This window comes from Cydia pomonella, chromosome 16, assembly GCF_033807575.1.
Source record: "Cydia pomonella isolate Wapato2018A chromosome 16, ilCydPomo1, whole genome shotgun sequence".
Lineage (NCBI taxonomy): Eukaryota > Metazoa > Arthropoda > Insecta > Lepidoptera > Tortricidae > Cydia > Cydia pomonella.
This window is the reverse complement of record NC_084718.1, coordinates 15,394,344-15,409,288: the sequence shown is the minus strand read 5'-3', so window position 1 is coordinate 15,409,288 and position 14,945 is coordinate 15,394,344. Positions and strand designations below refer to the sequence as shown.

The 14,945-nt window shown below is 39.1% G+C and overlaps 1 protein-coding gene and 1 pseudogene across 1 annotated transcript in view; one reads left to right on the top strand and one right to left on the bottom strand.

The window, feature by feature from the left end:
- The window catches only part of LOC133526274 (actin-binding protein WASF3), a 30,754-nt gene that overhangs the window by 5,472 nt on the left and 10,337 nt on the right, over nt 1-14,945 (top strand). The window lies entirely within an intron of this gene.
- LOC133526518 (15-hydroxyprostaglandin dehydrogenase [NAD(+)]-like) lies at nt 346-6,079 on the bottom strand (annotated as a pseudogene).

Genomic DNA, 14,945 nt, shown 5'->3' with positions numbered 1-14,945 from the left:
ATGTTTGACGCCAATGTCTGTCTGTCTGTGGCATCGTAGCTCTCTAACGGATGGGCAGATTTCAATGCGTTTTTTTAGGTGAAAACGAGTTTTCCTGCTGCTGGAAATCTATCCAGCAGTTAGAAGAGAATCAGCTCTTTTCCAAAATGATGTAAGGCATGATATGCTAGGTTCACAGACACATAGCGTAGGGGCTTAAAAAAATAAATAAAAGGACATATTCGTACTTTGGGCATGGGTAATGAAATGACATTAATAAATACATAGATTAGGAATGCTTTAGGTCTAAATTAGAGGTTTTAAAAACACAAATGGAAAAGTATCTTAATAAGAAAACTTCCGTGAGACACAAACATATTAAATATATTGCTTTTCGATTAAATACGTGAGTGACCCGTTTTTAATATGGAAAAGTATCTTGTTTAGATTATGTAATCAAACAAAGGAAAGGTCTGATTTAATTAGTGAAAGAGTTGTAAAAGGCTTGTAACTTGGATGTGATGTCTTGGACTGGTCGATTCTTCTCCGACAACCACACCGAGCCGTTGGTCCCGTTCTTGAACATTGCCATGAAGGCTGCTACAGCTGATTCAGCTCTGTGAAACACAATAAATAATGAAACATTAAGTTTACTAAATACAAAACTGTCTGCCGACGTCGATCTTTATGATTCGCCTTTACAACTGCTTCAACGGCAAGGGAATTTCGACTACAAATCAGTTCGTCGACGAGGTTTTCATTTTCATTACACGTAGATAATAATAATATGTTATTAACCATAGCATATTTACTACCTATTTGTGACCTAAATATATCACTAAGCAACTCACTTTTGGATTGTAATCTCGGCTATGACGCCCACTAATTCTTCGCCTATTTTTTCGTTATACACCCTCCCAGTCAGCTCAGTCATGAGGGCCGTGTCCGTTGGTCCAAAACATATTTTAATACTCGTATTCCAGTTGTTTCTTCAAAGGGAGCTTGCTGGAAACAAAATTAAATAGGTATAAGAAAATAGCCCAAGGAAAGGTATTTATTCACATCTCACATACACGAGGACCGCAAGAGGAAAGGCATCTAATCAGGATGTCATCGACGGTTCAGTTTCTTTATATTTTAATTCAAAACCACCCCGTATCATAATTCATTATTCATGACTTACCGAAAGACTTTGACTAAAGTGTAGCACTGCAGCTTTGGACCCATTGTAGATGGGGGTGGATCCTACTGGGATGAGGGCTGCTATAGACGTAATGTTTATAATGGTCCCACCGGCGCCGCCTTCATCTTTTCGCATGTGCTTGACTGCTCTCATTGAAAACGACACCAAACCTTGCTGGAAATGTGTACAAAGGACGTGAAAATTTCACTTGTCAAATATTGTAACAATTTTCTTGTAGGCCACTTCAGAATTTTTATGAAAGAGGTTGACTATATCGTACCCAGTTAACATCACAGGATTTTCTCCAAAGAGCGGGTGAGTCGTTTAAAATCCCAGCGTTGTTGATCACCACATCCAACTGTTTCACAGTGTCCACAACTAGTTCGAAACTTTTTGAGATGCTGTCCTCATCGCTGACGTCGCACTTAATAAACGTCACTTTGCCAGGATATGTGCTATTCAGATGCTCAGCTGTTTCTTTCCCTTTCGCTTCTGCTATATCCAGTATAGCTACATGCTGGAATAACAAAATGTAAACATTTGATAAGGTGATAATTTGTCGGTTGTTTGAAGGTTATGTATTTCTAATATCAGTAGCGCCTGGTTGACAATCGAGAACAACTATTCTTTTGTTTAATAACTGCGGTAGGTTAGGTCCTGTAGTGTGGTGAAACGTTAAGATATTGTACGAGTTGTATATAAGGCTTATAAAGTAAATAAGATTAAATATATATATTAATTTAACGCTCTATTGAAGCAATACAATTCCTGGGTTTATTGGGTGCAGCTATTTGTTGAGTTACGAATCTAGACAAGGTTTTTGAAATGATTGAAATGAACTAAAGATTCTTGGGAAAATACCTTAGCTCCTTCCCGCAGAAAAGCTTCACCGTATAACGCTCCCAAACCAGAAGCGCCTCCTGTGATCAGACAAGTCTTTCCCGTAATGTCTCCTTAGTCCTGGCATGTTGTTGTATTCGTGTGGTGCACCGTCCAATTAATTTAAATCTTTTTTGCCGTAACTTTTATATGTTTAGTATTGTTTAATCTTATCAGGATGTTTATCAACTGTACAAAACAGAATCAACAAACAACATAGTCTTAAGTTAATTGACTACATTTGTAAATCTGTTTTTTTTTTTAATTTGTCTTCTTTGTGGTGCAATAAAGAATATTTACTTACTTACTTACTTACATTATGTTAACTATGTTTAACTACGTACATTTTTTTTTGCAATTTAACCAGTACTTAATTTAGTGTAATTTTCTTATATTTTAACACCTAAAGCTTTACCATAAAGACAATGCCGTTGTGGTAGAGCATCAAGCGTAATTTATGTAGCTTAGCTTAGACCTTCCTCTACATTCTTCAAGAACGATAAGAACCGGAGTGAGGATTTTTCTGTGTTCGAAATGTGAATGCAAGGTTAGAATATCAAAGTATAGAAATTAATTGTTTAGTTTGATTTATTTTAAAGATATAATTTATTTGGCAAATGAGTTATAAAAGTCTTGTATCTTCGGCGTGATGTCTTCAACTGGTTGATTATCCTCCGACAACCACACCGAGCCGTTTGTCGCGTTTTTGAACATCGTGATAAAGGCTGCTACTGCTGGTTCGGTTCTGTCAAATAATGCAATATTACATTTCACAATAGCGGCATAACATATCTTCTACGTTGTATTTATAATATGAATATTAGATTTGGATTGGATTAGATTTTTCATTACGTTAGTGAAAAGCCCTAGAGCTTAACACTGCCCCAATAATTGCCACAGACAGACAAACAGGCTGTCAATAATTAATGGATTAAGGCTATCAAATATCAGGTGTCCATTTCAGGAAAGCTTGTAATTGTAACCTGCAATAAAACCGGAAGCTTTGTAAAATGTCTCAATTTTATTTAAATGAAAACTTTCGCTTTTATTCCAAGCTAAAAGCAAGTGATATGAGTGGTTAAAATTGGTTTATTGTTACGTGTTATCGTAGATATAGCCACTTACTTTTGAAGGATTAGTGAATCTTCGACTATGCGCTTAATAAGGACATTGTCAAAGTTTTTGTCGTACATTCTTCCAGCCAGGTTTTTCATGATAGGCGTGTCCGTTGGTCCCAAGCATAGTGTTAATACTCGTATACCAGTTTTTTCTTCAAATGGAGCTTGCTGTAAATATATAGGCATTTTATTACCGCTAAAAAATTGTTTGACGCGATCAGTCTGTCCCTAATTGTGTTTTTTTTTAGCCCCGTAAATATTGCTGCGAAGTATCGACTGTTCCGATTTGTTATTGTGTAATTTAAAAAAGACAGTAAAATTAATATTGCGGACAAAATTAATTGATACCGTTGGCATACCGAAAGACTTTGACTGAAATGTAGCACAGCAGCTTTGGACCCGCAATAAATAGGAAAGGGCCCTGTTGGGCGGACAGCCGCTACGGACGCCATGTTTACGATGGTTCCGCCTGCCCCGCCTTCATCTTTTCGCATGTGCCTTACTGCTCTCATCGAAAATGACACCAGACCTTGCTGAAAAAGATGAAACACGTGAAACACCGGTAAAACTAAAACAGATTGAATTGCACCCACGGTTATTTAGATGAAAGCCCTTCTGAAACCAATTGGACCACCTTCAAGATACTTGATCTCAAAGAGGCTGACAATGTTGAATGATACAATACCATACCTAATGAAAAAACTCCGCAGTGTTTGTGAACAAATGCTTAAGGCAAGTTCTGCGCATCTTTTGTCCTAACTGGATCGATCGGGCTGAAACGCTCACTTATGGAGAACAATCAGACAAGCACCGCGCAAATGCCTTTCGAATGGGCATATCCTCATAGGAAGCCTGACAACCCACCTATCCAAAGTGGCCCTGACCTGGAGGATGCCCGGAAAACGGAAACATGGTCGCCCTGAATCTACTTAGCGCCGTTCCGTGGAGCAAGAGTTAGGTGTATTGGGAATGGGGTGGGAGGAGGTTACCCAAGCTGCCCAAAACCGGAGTCAGTGGAAGAAAATGGTCCAGCCCTACACCCCCGGTTGCACCCAGCAGGGGGTAACAGGATGAAAAGAAGAAAGAATACTATACCCAGTTGACATCACAGGATCTTCTCCAGATAGTAGGAGAGTCGTTAAAAATCCCAGCATTGTTGATCACCACATCCAACTGTTTGATTGTGTCCACAACTCGTTTGAAACTTTTTGAGATGCTGTCCTCATCGCCAACGTCGCACTTAATAAACGTCGCTTTGCCAGGATATGTGTTATTCAGTTGCTCAGCTGTTTCTTTCCCTTTCGCCTCTGCTATGTCCAATATAACTACATCCTGGATCAACAAAATGTAATAATATGATAAGGTCATAATTTGACGATTGTTTTAAAGTCAGATATTTCGTCAATCAATAGCGCCTGATTTACAACTGAGAACAAGTACCCTTTCGGTTGATAATAAATAAATAAAAAGCCTTTTATTTCATGCAAGTTTAAAAGTTACAGAGTATTAAAAATAAGAAAAGAAAGAAATCATAATCATAATTATGTAATCTTCTTCTGCATGAACCCCTCCTCAGGCGAAGGTGAAGGCCTGCTTGATAACAGCTCAATATAAATATTATATGGCTTAACTGTTGTAATTTAGGTACTTTACTGTCATCATCTTCCTAGCGTTTTTCCGCCTACGGCTCATGGGAGCCTGGGGTCCGCTTGGCAACGAATCCCAAGAATTGGCGTAGACACTAGTTTTTGCGAAAGCGACTGCCATCTGACCTTCCAACCCAGAGGGTAAACTAGGCCTTATTGGGAGTAGTCCGGTGTCCTCACGATGTTTTCCTTCACCGAAAAGCGAATGGTAAATATCAAATTATCTTTCGTACATAAGTTCCGAAAAACTCATTGGTACGAGCCGGATTTTGAACCCGCGACCTCCGGATTGCAAGTCCCACGCACCTATCGCTAGGCCACCAGCGCTTCTTAATTTAAGTACTTTAGTGTAATGAAATTAAAGCAACGTGCCAAATGGTTACGTAAATGTATTCCACGAATTGAGTTTCATTAATTAAACTGTCCATTCAAAAAATGCAAGTCTTGGGTGTTAATAGTTTATGATAGCAGCATAATTATTAATAAATACACTTAAGATATCTTAGCAAAATACCTTAGCTCCTTCCCGCAGGAAAGCATCCGCGTATAACGCTCCCAAACCAGAAGCGCCTCCTGTGATCAGACATGTCTTTCCCGTAATGTCCCCTAGTCCTGCCATGTCGTGATTCGCGCGGTGCACTGTTCAATATCTCTGTTCTCTCTTTAGGTGTAACTTTTTTATCTTATCAAGATGTTTATCACCTTTACGAGACAAGACAGGCCAATAAAATAATACATAGTACTGAATTTATAGTAATTATTATTGGTGTCGATAGCCGTGTCCGTTGGTCCTATTTAAGCATAAGGTTAATACTCGTAAACCTGTTTTTTCTTCAAATGGAGCTTGCTGTAAACATAGTGTATGGGCATTTTATAACTTATACTTAGTCAGGTCATAAGTTCTGTCGCAAAGATTTTTACAGATAAAAAAGGTATAGGTACAGATGTCTTATTATTCATATATATGGGTTGAAAGCTTATTTAATCCTTAAACTTTTTGAGATATGGTCCTCCCCACCGACGACGCACTTGATAAATTTCACTTTTATTCAGTTCTCGGCTGTTTCTTTCCCTTTCTCCTCTGCTATGTCCAGCATAGCTACATGCTAAACAACAACAATTTTTTAGCAAGATCAGATCATGCAATATTTACAACAAGAAATATTCATACATTGATTTGTTCCAGCATAAGTGTAATAAATTTGTTTCTGTCATCAAACAAACAAAATAAAATAAAAAAAAAACAAAACAAATCAAAACAAAAAAATGGTAATTCCGTTATCTACTTCGTAGCTCGTAATAAAATTGTAAGCTTGTCTTGTTATTGTAATTGTAGGTACCTATTATTTGAAAAATCAAAGTCTAAATAAAAATTGTGCTTGTTATTTTCAAAATTCCAAAGTATGCTTGTTATAATTGTTAATTGTTAATCGTGCTCGTGTATTATCTTATTTACTGAATGTTACTGTTAAATTCAACTTTAAATTAAAAATACCCAATTATTGTACTTTTTTTCGGAGCAAAGGAATTTTGTATTAGCTGTAAGTGGAAACTGTTTTAGCTTATGTTCTAACTTTATCTTGTACCTTATTGTATTATTATGTGCTGTATGTTTCCCAAATAAATAAATTAAAAAAAAATGTCAAGATAAGATTGTTGTTCTGGTTATCATTAGGTATTTGCAGCTCTAGTAAATTATACTACTATTAATTTGTTTGCTTGTTACGTATCTTTGGCCACGGCCACGAAAAAAAAAAAACGTTTTGCGCGAACTCGTTCGATGCTGTAGTAGTTTCTTAACGTCTGATTAGTTGTGAAATTGTGATAACATTTTCGTCCCAATAATACCTTAGCCCCTTTTCGTAGAAACGCTTCAGCGTATAACGCACCCAGGCCGGAAGCACCTGTAATCAAACAGGTCTGCCATATTACACTGACTGTTTTGCACACTGGGTGATACATCCATAGCTTTTTATTTGTATGGTCCTATCTTATCTTATCCCGCGAAAATTAAACCGAAGGTAAATAAAATAACTTTGTTGGATGTTATGTATGTCATGTTTCATTATAGTCAGTACCTGGGCGACCGAGCTTTGCTCGGTTATAACCTATTTATTGTAATATGGTGGTGTATAGGTGATAATCTTAACTAAATTTTTTTACTAAATTAAACTTGTCTAAAACAATAAAAATTAAAAAATTATATATAAACTTGAACATATAAAAAAAAAACAAAAGTTAGTCACCGGGCGAGATTCGAACCCGTAACACTCGTTTAGCAGTCCGCGTCTTAACCCGCTGGACCAGACGGACAGTCGCCGGCAACACGAAATTAGCGACCATATTCTGCGTCGAAAGAAAAACGCATGAAAACTCGAAAACACGCGTTTTCCCAAAAATGTAGTTAAGATTATCACCTATAGACCACCATATTACAATAAATAGTTATAACCGAGCAAAGCTCGGTCGCCCAGGTACTATATATATATATATATATATATATATATATATACAAGAATTGCTCGTTTAAAGGTATATAGTCATTTAATTCGGCAACGAAAATAGAAGGGCTTATAAACTGTTTAGGGAAATTCTATCATCAGTTTTGGCACGGTAGGATAATTACTTAAGCCAGGGAAAGACTAGGGACATTTCTCCCTCGGCACATGTCGTCAGCGACGTCGGGTGAAGTGCCACGACGTTGCCGGATGTCGGGCGACATCATATGTAAGGCGCGCAATGTCGCCTCACCAAATAACTGTCGTGGGACAATTTTGTACCTAGTCTATCCTTGGCTTAAAATGCAAACTATCGTATTGCTCATCTGGATCGTTTGTATTTGTCCTGTGCCTTATTTCTTCCATTTCGAGGATACCGAAAAGTTAGCAGTCCCTAATAAGGACTTGTATATGTACGGTCACGTCTGAAAATACTTATACGGACGGCAAAGTGCCAAAAAAATGTATGCACCTTAATATATGGGCATTAAGAGCCCTTAATCCTTGGAGCGTTCTCCGATTTCACGAAATAACGCTCGATAGATGGCGTTGGCGCTCGGTACGCGAGCGCCGGCAACGCGACGCGCGTTTCAATGCAGACTAGAATAATCTTGATAGTTTCAATATAATTTCAAGCAACATTAATTTTAGTGTCATATGATATCATATGGGCACTCTTTATTTTATTGTTTAAGCACAGTAGTTTTTTTTTATGTACACTACTACTAAGTGTACAGACTACAGAGTGTACTATAACCCTTGCTCTTTATTCTGTCTCTTTCACACCAATGGAAAATGAAGAAGTTAGTAAATGACTGCAGGTATAAATAAAGTATATTAGTGCGATAGAGAGACAGATAGTGTTTCGTTGTCGTATCGTAAACGATTGGCATGTTGGCCACACACTTGCTTAGTGCCTAGCCAAAATACCAATCGTTTGCGTATATTAGTGCGATAGAGAGAGAGTAGTGTTTCGTTGTCGTATCGTAAACGATTGGCATGTTGGCTACGCACCCATGATAGTGACTAGCCAAGGTCTCATGATGGAGTCAGGAGTTGGTCACCATAATTCCTAATCTACTCATCATAACTCCATCGTGTTTGGGCTCAATAGATTTGCCCTCACGAGCACCATCAATCTAGATGATGTTCAGGGTCTCATGATGGAGTCAGGAGTTGTTCACTAGAACTCCTAATCTACTCATTATAATTCCATCGTGTTTGGGCTCAAAAGATTTGCCCTGACGAGTACCATCGATCTAGATGAAGTCCAGGGTCTCATGATGGAGTCAGGAGTTGGTCACCATAATTCCTAATCTACTCATCATAACTCCATCGTGTTTGGGCTCAATAGATTTGCCCTGACGAGTACCATCGATCTAAATGAAGTCCAGGGTCTCATGATGGAGTCAGGAGTTGGTCACTAGAACTCCTAATCTACTCATTATAATTCCATCGTGTTTGGGCTCAAAAGATTTGCCCTGACGAGTACCATCGATCTAGATGAAGTCCAGGGTCTCATGATGGAGTCAGGAGTTGGTCACCAGAACTCCTAATCTACTCATTATAATTCCATCGTGTTTGGGCTCAAAAGATTTGCCCTGACGAGTATCATCGATCTAGATGAAGTCCAGGGTCTCATGATGGAGTCAGGAGTTGGTCACCATAATTCCTAATCTACTCATCATAACTCCATCGTGTTTGGGCTCAATAGATTTGCCCTCACGAGCACCATCAATCTAGATGATGTTCAGGGTCTCATGATGGAGTCAGGAGTTGGTCACTAGAATTCCTAATCTACTCATTATAATTCCATCGTGTTTGGGCTCAAAAGATTTGCCCTGACGAGTACCATCGATCTAGATGAAGTCCAGGGTCTCATGATGGAGTCAGGAGTTGGTCACCAGAACTCGTAATCTATTTATCATAACTCCATCGTGTTTGGGTTCAATAGATTTGCCCTGACGAGCACCATCAATCTAGATGAGGTCCAGGGTCTCATGATGGAGTCAGGAGCTGGTCACCAGAACTCCTAAACTACTCATCATAACCTCATCGTGTTTGGGCTCAATAGATTTGCCCTGACGAGCATCATCAATCTAGATAAAGTCCAGGGTCTCATGATGGAGTCAGGAGTTGGTCACTAGAACTCCTAATCTACTCATTATAATTCCATCGTGTTTGGGCTCAAGAGATTTGCCCTGACGAGTACCATCGATCTAGATGAAGTCCAGGGTCTCATGATGGAGTCAGGAGTTTGTCACCAGAACTCGTAATCTATTTATCATAACTCCATCGTGTTTGTGCTCAATAGATTTACTCCGACAAGCAAGATGAATAGATTAGGAGTTCTGGTGACCAACTACTGAGTACATCATGAGACCCTCGACTTAATCTAGATCGATGGTACTCGACGTCAGGGCAAATCTTTTGAGCCCAAAAACGATGGAGTTATGATGAATAGACTAGGAGTTCTGGTGATCAACTCCTGAGTCCATCATGAGACCCTGGACCTGATCTAGATTGATGGTGCTCGTCAGGGCAACTCTATTGAGCCCAACCACGATGGAGTTATGATGAGTAGATTAGGAGTTCTGGTGACCAACTCCTGACTCCATCATGAGACCCTGGACCTCATCTAGATCGATGGTGCTCGTCAGGGCAAATCTTTTGAGCCCAAACACGTTGGAATTATAATGAGTAGATTAGGAGTTCTAGTGACCAACTCTTGACTCCATCATGAGACCCTGGACTTTATCTAGATTGATGATGCTCGTCAGGGCAAATCTATTGAGCCCAAACACGATGAGGTTATGATGAGTAGATTAGGAGTTCTGGTGACCAACTCCTGACTCCATCATGAGACCCTGGGCCTCATCTAGATCGATGGTGTTCATCAGGGCAAATCTATTGAGCCCAAACACGATGGAGTTATGATGAGTAGATTAGGAGTTCTGGTGACCAGCTCCTGACTCCATCATGAGACCCTGGACCTCATCTAGATTGATGGTGCTCGTCAGGGCAACTCTATTGAACCCAAACACGATGGAGTTATGATGAGTAGATTAGGAGTTCTGGTGACCAGCTCCTGACTCCATCATGAGACCCTGGACCTCATCTAGATTGAAGGTGCTCGTCAGGGCAACTCTATTGAGCCCAAACACGATGGAGTTATGATGAGTAGAGTAGGAGTTCTGGTGACCTACTCCTGACTCCATCATGAGATCCTGGACCTCATCTAGATAGATGGTGCTCATCAGGGCAAATCTTTTGAGCCCAAACACGTTGGAATTATAATGAGTAGATTAGGAGTTCTAGTGACCAACTCCTGACTCCATCATGAGACCCTGGACTTTATCTAGATTGATGATGCTCGTCAGGGCAAATCTATTGAGCCCGAACACGATGAGGTTATGATGAGTAGTTTAGGAGTTCTGGTGACCAACTCCTGACTCCATCATGAGACCCTGGGCCTCATCTAGATCGATGGTGTTCATCAGGGCAAATCTATTGAGCCCAAACACGATGGAGTTATGATGAGTAGATTAGGAGTTCTGGTGACCAGCTCCTGACTCCATCATGAGACCCTGGACCTCATCTAGATTGATGGTGCTCGTCAGGGCAACTCTATTGAACCCAAACACGATGGAGTTATGATGAGTAGATTAGGAGTTCTGGTGACCAGCTCCTGACTCCATCATGAGACCCTGGACCTCATCTAGATTGAAGGTGCTCGTCAGGGCAACTCTGTTGAGCCCAAACACGATGGAATTATAATGAGTAGATTAGGAGTTCTAGTGACCAACTCCTGACTCCATCATGAGACCCTGGACCTCATCTAGATCGATGGTGTTCGTCAGGGCAAATCTTTTGAGCCCAAACACGATGGGATTATAATTAGTAGATTAGGAGTTCTGGTGACCAACTCCGGACTCCATCATGAGAACTTGGACTTCATCCGGGTCAAAAATAATAATGCAAACCCTAACGTAATTTCAAGTGAAAATGCGTTTTTCAGAAAATCGCAGCCAAATAACACTAGACCTTACTCATAGTGTTGTGTTCCTGCCGGTGAGTAAGGTTGCCAGAGCTCAACGAGGGGTGGGAGGGGGTTAGGGTCGGCAACGCGCATGTAACTCCTCTGGAGTTGCAGGCGTACATATGCGGGCCGTATGCTTGTTTGCCACCGACTTAGTATAAAAAAAAAGTAACACTGAAAATCCATCAATAAGCGAGTCTGTTTGGCATACTGTAAAAAATGAACTTTTATTAAGATTTTCTAATCGCAGTATATAGCACTTCTCGGAACTCCGTAGCTGATTACGATCGCAACGAATGCCTGACAATCGAGCACAGGTCCGTCCTCTAAGCGCGCTCCGCGCGGACTGAGAGCGGGGCGTCGCTGCTGCGTGATTTATACGTGTTTTAAAAAAATATAAATTTACGGCAATGTAGGTCCCATAGTTACGATTTTTTTTTATAGGTTAACATAAAGTTACAGTTTGCTACAATATTATTTTTAAAGCAAAATATGCGTACAATTTGCGGAAATAAAATATAATAAAACCCTGTTTTCGCCAAAAAAATGAAGAAAACTCGGAAGGTATTTTATCAGTTTTTTCAAATGAATTTTCGATTGTTAATCATTCCAGCCCCTCGTACGAGATATGTTGAATCAAATTGTAGTCATTCATGTACCAAATGATTCTTGGTTATAGCAAAATTGAGAACCGAAACGCCACATCTCACTGCAAAATTTGGAAAAGACTCCCAAAAAACCTCATTAAAAAAGAGGTTTAAAAGAGAAAATGAAAATTTGAACTGTTGGAGCCCCTAGTTTAGGAAACGATTATTTAAGTACGTTATCAGTTTTTGAATAAATACTAATAGTTACGTCGTAATCTTGAATGAAAAAGGAAGCATTTTACAAAATACGCTCGTCTGTAGGAATAAGGACTCTTAAGGTCGTGTATACATTTGGGACTTTGTTCGTATTGATATTTTCAGACGTGACTGTACCTGCTTCGTAATGTCCATCGACGTTTGATTACCATCCGACATTCTATTTCACTTGCAATGGACAACAACGTATATGGCAGTAAACACGATGCTACAAGCCAGTTGTGCAAAAAAGTGCATTAACCAACGGGCCGCTCTAGTTCGAGACGTATCAGAGCGATATGGTCCATCCATAATAACATACCGTGCGTGCAGAGAAAACGTCGGGACGAATAACATTAGACAGGACCATAAAAAAGTGTGCATGAGCTGAGGTGCTAGCGGATTACATGTATTCGGGTCGCGTGTATTCGATACATTTGTTATGCTAATCTGTCAATATCTGGCCGATCGACAACTCAATCTATTAAATTTCTATCGATTTTGCCCTCATGTTTTAACGTGACAGCCACTCATTGGGTTGCATTTTTTGCAGTCAGAAGTGCCAAGAGCGGAGTGAATTTTACAAACTTTTGTTCTATAATGCATTTTAAATAAGTTTGTTATGTGATTTACTCAGGAACGTGTTTGCGAAAAAATATTACAGGTCTTCTAGATATTTATTATGTTAGTTTCAAAAGAATTTAAACCTTTTAAAAGCTCTTACTATAGTGATTTGCTGGTTTGTTACTGCTAAGATTGTAAATGTCTTATTTGCATAGAAAACACCCATGACTCAGGAACAATTATCTGTGTTCATCACACAAATAAATGCCCTTACCGGGACTCGAACCCGAGACCATCGGCTTAATAGGCACGGTCGCTACCCAGTAGGGCAGACCGGCCGTCAATAACATAAAATGTATGTTACTAAATGTATTCATTCGAAAACAACACCAATTCTGATTTGTTAACTCAATACCTGTATAATATAATAATTCAGCCTATATACGTCCCACTGCTGGACACAGGCCTCATCTCATGCGCGAGAGGGCTCGGCACGCTAGCCCAATGCGGACTGGGGACTTCACATACACCTTTGAATTTCTTCGTAGATGTATGCAGGTTCCTCACGATGTTTTCCTTCACCGAAAAGCTAGTGGTAAATATCAAATGATATTTCTTACATAAGTTCCGATAAGCTCATTGGTACGAGCCAGGATTTGAACCCGCCACCTCCGCTTCTAATACCTACCTTTTTAATGAGTTCCTGATTCTTTTTCGCTGTTGCAAGTGCCACGTTAAGGTTTACTTCTGCAATAGGTAATTAATTTTTCAATCAATTAACGGATTCCGTGTGTAGTATTAAAAAATCTTACGTCATTTAATTCATCTCCTGTAATTACTCAGTCATTGTGAATCCAGTCTTTCGTCGCGTTTATTTAGCAACCGTTTATGTAAATAAATGTAATGATGATCAATTACATAAGTAGCCACATATTTGTGTCGTTGCGCAATGAATTATATTTTTGTAACATTGGTACATATTGCTTCTAAATGTTTTCCTGAACGGATTTAAGGAAATTCTGCATATTTAGTCGTATTATATTTGTAGTACTTACTGAATTGACACGTAAATGGCACACTGTCATGAGTGGGATCATTCGATTAGGGGACGAATGCGGCTAATTTAGGTGTCCGGTGTACCGTGCGACCTCAACCAAATTCGTCAGTGTCGTACGTAAAATATTTCCCATATATTATGTTATGACATGTATTTCCTTGAGTGACTTCGAACAAACGAAAAATATCTTGGGGGAGTTGGAGGTAGGTAAAGTTGGTAAAGTAAGTTGAATTACTATTAATGAGGTGTTGTAAAGATTGTTTCCTGAGCATACGCTTTCATCCCGTGAAAGTCGTGAATACAATATAAGGCTAAAAAGAAAATAAAACTTTTGATTTGATTGGTTTTTCAACCTTCTAGTTCCCTTACAAAACTAATTTCAGAAGAATTTTGTTTTTTGCTCCTATTTCCTTTGGCGCATGTTATAACTACTGATCTATTCTGCATTCAAACTACCTATAGTTTATCGCCTAACCAACGAGGTCAATGGAACTAATGAATGCTCCCATCGATAAAGGATTATTTACGTACTAAATAATTTAAGAATATGCACAGCAATACCGGAGTCTAGCACAAATGCTAACTGCCGTTAATGAGGATAGACGATAGGATATTAATGTTTCAATTAAAAGATGTCACTTAGTATGTTCTCAATAAGGACCATTTCTAAATGCATCTCTATGCCAGTTGCTTTTATTGACAACCGACCAAGTGGTTCCTTTTGCTAGCTTATTTATTATTATCTTTTGAAGTAGTATTGTATTGGCAATAAATAACTGTTCCCAGTTGAAGTGGCCGGCGATTTGCCACGCATTTTCCAAATCGTTCATAATGTCCATGTTATTAATGATAATGTCCAACTGTTCTTTGTCCACAACTGCATTGAATCCTACTTTTACTGTGTAGTCTTTACTGACCTGATCATGATTGACGACCAGTATGAAAAACGTCACTATGTAGTTCAGAGTAGGTACTACACTTAATTTTTTTTTCTAAGCTCTTGCCCTTCGATAATTTCACCTGCTTCACGCGTCTAATGGTCTTAAAAGTAAGTACATACAGAGTAGTTAAAGCATTATAATTCATTGGCGTTAACAATGACATAATATCTTCTAAACAAGTAGCAAATGTATGAGTCAT